This window comes from Arvicanthis niloticus, chromosome 25, assembly GCF_011762505.2.
Source record: "Arvicanthis niloticus isolate mArvNil1 chromosome 25, mArvNil1.pat.X, whole genome shotgun sequence".
Taxonomy (NCBI): Eukaryota; Metazoa; Chordata; class Mammalia; order Rodentia; family Muridae; genus Arvicanthis; species Arvicanthis niloticus.
In genome coordinates, this window is record NC_133433.1 from 30,119,196 (window position 1) to 30,126,475 (window position 7,280).

Sequence of the window (7,280 nt, forward strand, 5' to 3'; positions counted from 1 at the left end):
TTGTGTAAATGTACCACATTTTCTGTATCCATTCCTCATTTGAAGTACATCTGGGTTCTTTCAAGCTCCTGGCTATTATAAATAAGGCTGCTATGAACATAGTGGAGTATGTGTCCTTGTTATATGTTGGAGCATCTTCTGGGTATATGCCCAGGAGTGGTATAGCTGGGTCCTCAGGTAATTCTATGTTCACTTTTCTGAGGAACCGCCCGACTGATTTCCAGAGAGGTTGTACCAGCTTGCAATCCCACCAACAGTGGAGGAGTGTTCCTCTTTCTCCACATCCTCACCAGCATCTGCTATCACCTGAGTTTTTGATCTTAGCCATTCTGACTGGTGTGAGGTGGAATCTCAGGGTTGTTTTGATTTGCATTTCCCTGATGATTAAGGATGTTGAACATTTCTTTAGGTGGTTCTCAGCCATTCGAGTCTCCTCAGTTGGGAATTCTTTGTTTAGCTCTGTACCCCATTTTTAATCAGGTTATTTGATTGTCTAGAGTATAATTTCTTCAGTTCTTTGTATACATTGGATATTAGCCCTCTATTGGATGTAGAATTGGTAATGATCTTTTCCCAATCTGTTGGTTGCTGTTTTGTCCTATTGACAGTGTCCTTTGCCTTAGGGAAGCTTTGCAATTTTATGAGGTCTCATTTGTCAATTCCTGATTTTAGAGCATAAGCCATTGGTGTTCTGTTCAGGAACTTTTCCTCTATGCCCATGTGTTTGAGGTTCTTCCCCACCTTCTCTTCTATTACTTTCAGTGTGTCTGGTTTTATGTGAAAGTCTTTTATCCACTTGGACTTCAGCTTTGTACAAGGAGATAAGAATGGATTAATTTGCATTCTTCTACATGCTGACCTCCAGTTGAACCAGCACCATTTCTTGAAAACGCTGTCCTTTTCCCACTGGACAATTTTAGCTCCTTTGTCAAAGATCAAGTGACCATAGGTGTGTGGGTTGATTTCTGGGTCTTCAGTTGTATTCCATTGATCTTCCTGCCTGTCTCTGTACCAATACCATAGAGTTTTTATCACTATTGCTTGAGGTCAGGGATGGTGATTCCCCCAGTGTTATGGCTAAATTTAAATCGGCATGACCCACTCTGGCTTTTCTTTTTTTTTTAAATTTATTTATTTATTTATTTTTGGAAATTTTTTTTATTAGATATTTTATTTATACTTCAGATGCTATCCCCTTTCCTCATTCCCCCCCCCCTTAGAAAACCCCTATCCCATGCCCCCTTTTTCCCTTTTGCATTTATACATTTTTAAAAAAATGTTAATCATAGGCTTTATAAGTTTGGTATTGTTCAATCAGAGGTGTAACCCACTACCCAACCTAGATATAACAACTATCTTTGACTGGTGGAGATACATGAACATTTTCATATGGGGCCACCATGTTCCTAACTAGGCAAGGCCTGAGGCCATGAGCAGAGGTATGTTCTCACCTCTGACTGGCCAGATGTGCTACCCCTGGCACCCACATGACACCAGCATGGGAGATGGCTCTGCCAATGCTTAGCTGAGCCCAGACCATCCAGCCATCCATGAAGTACCAGGTAGAAATGATACTCTAATGGTTAATTATTATCCAAAGGCTTTATATATATCTGGTAATGCTCAATTAACAATTTGCCCACACAATTAGAGTTGTTTCTCAATATCTTACCTTAAGATATAAGTCGTTACCCAGGATTGTTATTGACCCAGGAGTGGTTCTCCATCATCTTTCCTCCTTCCTAGCTCCTCCTCTTCCTCTCCTTACTCCTCCCACATTAGCTCCTCCCCGATTACCAAGTTTCTTGTAAACTGTATTGGGGGAAATATTCTGTTATACCCCAGAAATTCTTTTATTCTTGAGAATAGTTCTCACTATCCTGGGTTTGTTTTTTTTGTTTTTTGTTTTTTGGTTTGTTTTTTTTTTTTTTTTTTTTTTTGATTCCAAATGAATTTGCAAATTGCTCTTTCTATCTCTATGAAGAATTGATTTGGAATTTTGATGGTGATTGCACTGAATCTGTAAATTGCTTTTGGCAAGATGGCCATTTTTACTATATTAATCCTGCCAATCCATGAGCACGGGAGATCTTTCTATCTTCTGAGATCTTCTTCACTTTCTTTCTTCAGAGACTTGAAGTTCTTGTCATACAGATCTTTCACTTGCTTGGTTAGATTCACACCAAGATTCAATAATATTTTATATTATTTGTGACTATTGTGAAGGGTATCATTTCCCTAATTTCTTTCTCAGCCTGTTTATCTTTTGAGTAGAGGAAGGCTACTGATTTGTTTGAGTTGATTTTATATCTAGCTACTTTACTGAAGTTTTAGGAGTTCTCTAGTTGAAGTTTTGGGGTCACTTAAGTATACTATTATATCATCTGCAAATAGTGAAATTTTGACTTCCTCCTTTCCTATTTGTATCCCTTTGACTTCCTTTTGTTGTCTAATTGCTCTGGCTAGGACTTCCAGTACTATATTGAATAGGTAGGGAGAGAGTGGGCAGCCTTGTCTAGTCCCTGATTTTAGTGGGATTGCTTCAAGTTTCTCTCCATTTAGTTTGATGTTGGCTACTGGTTTGCTGTATATTGCTTTTACTATGTTAAGGTATGGGCTTTGAATTCCTGATCTTTTCAAGACTTTTACCATAAAGGGATGCTGAATTTTGTCAAATGCTTTCAGAGCATCTAGTGAGATGATTGTGTGTTTTTTTCTTTGAGTTTGTTTATATAGTGGATTACATTGATGGATTTCAAATATTGAACCATCCCTGCATTCCTGGAATAAAGCCTACTTGATCATGATGGATGATTGTTTTGAAGTATTCTTCGATTTGGTTTGTGAGAATTTTATTGAATATTTTTGCTTCAATATTCATAAGGAAGATTGGTCTGAAGATTTCTTTCTTTTTTGTGTCTTTGGGTGATTTAGGTGTGAGCATAATTGTGGCTTCATAGAACAAATTGGGTAGTATTCCTTCTGTTTCTATTTTGTGGAATAGTTTGAAGAGAATTGGTATTAGGTCTTCCTTGAAGGTCTGATAGAATTCTGCACTAAAACCATCTGGTCCTGGGCTTTTCTTGGTGGAGAGACTTTTAATGACTGCTGCTATTTCTTTAGGGGATATGGGATTCTTTAGGTTGTTTATCTGCTCTTGATTTAATATTGCTACCTGGTATCTGTCTGGAAAATTGTCCATTTCATCCAGATTTTCCAGTTTTGTTGAGTATAGGCTTTTGTAGTAGGATCTGATGATTTTTTTTGAATTTCCTCAGTTTCTGTTGTTATGTTTCCCTTTTCAGTTCTGAGTTTATTAATTTGGATACTATCTCTGTGCCCTCTGGTTAGTCTGGCTAAGGGTTTATCTATCTTGTTGAGTTTCTCCTGGTTTTGTTAATATTTGTATAGTTCTTTCTCTTTTTATTTGGTTGATTTCAGCTCTGAGTTTATTTCCTGCCGTCTACTCCTCTTGGGTATATTTGCTTCTTTTTGTTCTAGAGCTTTCAGGTGTGCTGTCAAGTTGTTAGTGTATGCTCTCTCCAGTTTCTTTTTGTAGGCACTTAGAGCTATGAATTTTCCTCTTAACACTGCTTTCATTGTGTCCCATAAGTTTTGGTATGACAAGTCTTCATTTTCATTAAATTCTAAAAAGTGTTTAATTTCTTTCTTTATTTCTTCCTTGAACAAGTCATCATTGAGTAGAACATTGTTCAGTTTCCACATGTATGTGGACTTTCCATTGTTTTTTTATTATTGAAGACCAGCTTTAGTCCATGGTGATCCTATAGGATGCGTGGGATTATTTCAATCTTTTTGTATTTTTTGAGGCCTGTTTTGTGACCAATTATATGGTCTATTTTGGAGAATGTACCATGAGGTGCTGAGTAGAAGGTATATTATTTTGTTTTAGGAGGAAATGTTCTATAGATATTTGTTAAATCTATTTGGTTCATAACTTCTGTTAGTTTCACTGTGTCTCTGTTTAGTGTCTGTTTCCATGATCTGTCCATTGCTGAGAGTGGGGTGTTGAAATCTCCCACTATTATTTTGTGAGTCACAGTATGTGATTTGAAAACTTTAGTAAAGTTTCTTTTATGAAAGTGGGTGCCCTTGCATTTGGAGCACAGATGTTCAGAATTAAGAGTTCATCTTGGTAGATTTTTTCCTTGACAAGTATGAAGTGCCCTTCTTTATCTTTTTTGATAACTTTTTGTTGAAAGTTGATTTTATTCGATATTAGAATGGTACTCCAGCTTGTTTTATGGGACCATTTGCTTGGAAAATTGTTTTCCGTCCTTTTACTCTGAGGTAGTGTCTATCTTTGTCACTGAGGTACGTTTCCTGTGTGCAGCAAAATTCTGGGTCCTGTTTACGTATTCAGCCCATTAGTCTACTTCTTTTTATTGAGGAATCGAGTCTATTGATGTTAAAAGATATTAAGGAAAAATGATTGTTGCTTCCTGTTATTTTTGTTATTAGAGGTAGAGTGGAATTATATTGTGTAGTTATCTTTTTGGGGGGTTGTTGGAATATTATTTTCTTGCTTTTTCTAGGTTGTAGTTTCCCTTCTTCTGATATAGAGTATTCTATTTATTATCCTTTGTGGGGCTGGATTTGTAGGAAGATATTGTGTAAATTTGGTTTTGTCATGAAATATCTTGGTTTCTCCATCAATAGTGATTGAGAGTTTTGCTGGGTATAGTAGTCTGGGCTGGCATTTGTGTTCTCTTAGGGTCTTTATGATATCAGCCCAGGATCTTCTGGCTTTTATAGTCTCTGGTGAGAAGCCTGGTGTAATTCTGATAGGTCTGCCTTTAAATATTACTTGACCTTTTTCCCTTATTGCTTTTAGTATTTTTGTGTGTGTGTGTGTGCATTTGATGTTTTGATTATTATGTCACGGGGTGTATTTCTTTTCTGATCTAGTCTATTTGGAGTTCTGTAGGCTTCTTGTATGTTCATGGGCATCTCTTTTTTTAGGTTGGGAAAGTTTTCTCTATAATTTTGTTGAAGATATTTACTGGCCCTTTAAGTTGGGAATCTTCACTCTCATCTATACCTATTATTCTTAGGTTTGGTCTTCTCATTGTGTCCTGGATTTCCTGGATGTTTTGGGTTAGGAGCTTTTTGCATTTTGCATTCTTTGACAGTTGTGTCAATGTTTTCCATGGTATCTTCTGCACATGAGATTCTCTCTTGTATTCTGGTGGTGAGCTTGCATCTATGACTCCTGATATCTTTCCTAGGTTTTCTGTCTTCAGGGTAGTCTCCCTTTGAGATGGTTTTTTTTTTTTTTTTTTTTTTGTTTGTTTGTTTGTTTGTTTTTTTGTTTGTTTGTTTTTTTTTTGTTTCTACTTCTATTTTTAGATCCTGGATTGTTTTGTTTAATACTTTTCACCTGTTTGGTTGTGTTTTCTTGCAATTTTTTAAAGGATTTTTGTGTTTCTTCTTTAAGGATTTCTACCTGTTTACCTGTGTTCTCCTGTCCTTCTTAAAGTCTTCTATCATCATCATGAGATGTGATTTTAATTGTGAATCCTGCTTTTCCAGTGTGGTAGGGTGTCCAGGGTTTTCTCTGACTGGAGCCTGTCTTTCCAGTTATCTTGCTTGTGTCAGAACTCCTAAGAGTCCAGATGTCTCTGTGATCCTGTGATCCTGTGATCCTGTGATCCTGAGCTCCTAGATGGAAGAGTTTCTGGGACTCAGACTGTCTCTGAGATCCTGAAATCCTGCTGCTCTGAGTGCAGTCATTCCTCTAGGATGGCTCAGGATATGGTGTCTTTATGGGAGCTATATCTAGTCTATTTTTAAAAGCTGTTCACTGGAGTATTGATGGATAAAATCGACCCAGAATTCTTAGTATATGGGAAAGACAAAGTTAGATTTTTTTTCTTAAAGGAAAGAAATAAGTTAGCATTCATTTTCAATAATAATTAAATGTATTTTTACAAAACATTGTTGTCACTAACTCCTGTGCACATCAGGATGAATTATTAGGAACTGGATTCTCAGGAAACTTTGTTGCTTTCTTCCCTTTTGAAACCAGTGTTAACATTTGGAATTGGTGAATTTCTGAGAGCCCCAGGAGATCAATCTTGATTAGTTTATTTTTCTTAGAAAAGATTTTGATAGCCTGGTATAGTTTTTTTTTTTTCCCTTCTTTTAAAGGATCCCTTATTTCCTCTGCTGAGGTATGAGATATTATTAAAAGCAGCCCACAAATGAAATTGTGAAAGAGTTTAGGTAGCTGAGTCTTTCATGGCTGCCAAGGGGGCCCTAGGTCAAGAAGACCAGTCTTTAATTGGCCTTTCCTCGTATTTCTTCTCAGTTTAACCTCAAGGTGATTTTTAAAGTTATGGCTTAATTGGATGGTCATTCTACCTTTGCTATGGAGCAATTTATTATCGCTTTGTCTCCTTTATTACAACTGTATTTCCTTGAGGCCTGTATGATCAAAGGCTACATTATGATGAATGTAGTTTTCTAAACAGGAAACCTGAATCCATTTTTGCCTTTGAACATTTGCAACTAGATATACGGTCAAAAGGACTTTAAAGATACAGGCATACTAATACTGGTTTGTTTGTTTGTTTGTTTTAACTTGAGACCTATAATTTTATTTGGAAATTGAAATGATATTTATAAATCAAAGTAATTAAAAATTTTTGCTCTATCAGAGACTATGACTATCCCAGTTTACCAACAAGTAAAAAATGTTTGTGGTAAACTTTGTACTCATTCCCATATTTATTGAGTACAGCCAGTTTGCTAAGAATCTAAAATTGGTTGGCTTGGGTGAAATATTTTGCCGTAAATTTTTTTTCTTGTATTTTCCAGACAAATTATGTAAGAAAGTTTATGTAAGAAAGTTTAAGATCACTGATTTTTCTGAAATGTTTCATCATAATCAGTTAATATAGATTATGATTTATTATAAAACACTAATTGGTTTTTATGCTTTTGTGTTATACTTTGTACCTATTGAACCTTTGTATCTTACTTGTAAAGAGAACTTTAATTCCTGCTTTCCTGGATCCCAAATTTCAGGGTTTATTTTACTTATTTGCATTACCAAATGTTAACCTATGGCAAGCTAATTCTTTTTCTAGAACCATCAATCGTTCTTCAGTGTCACTAAGAACGCCTAATATTGCCTTGTACAGTTATGTGTGCAGTTTTTAAGATGTGCCAAGATGCCTCATGTGGGCAATTACAAGAAACATCCCTTTTCACAGCACAGCAGGCAGAATCAGGCACAGCTGAGGCAATGAACAATA

General features: G+C 36.1%; 1 protein-coding gene across 3 annotated transcripts in view; it reads left to right on the forward strand.

Moving 5' to 3' along the window:
* Window positions 1–7,280, forward strand: part of Stau2 (staufen double-stranded RNA binding protein 2) — a 248,340-nt gene that overhangs the window by 186,028 nt on the left and 55,032 nt on the right. The window lies entirely within an intron of this gene.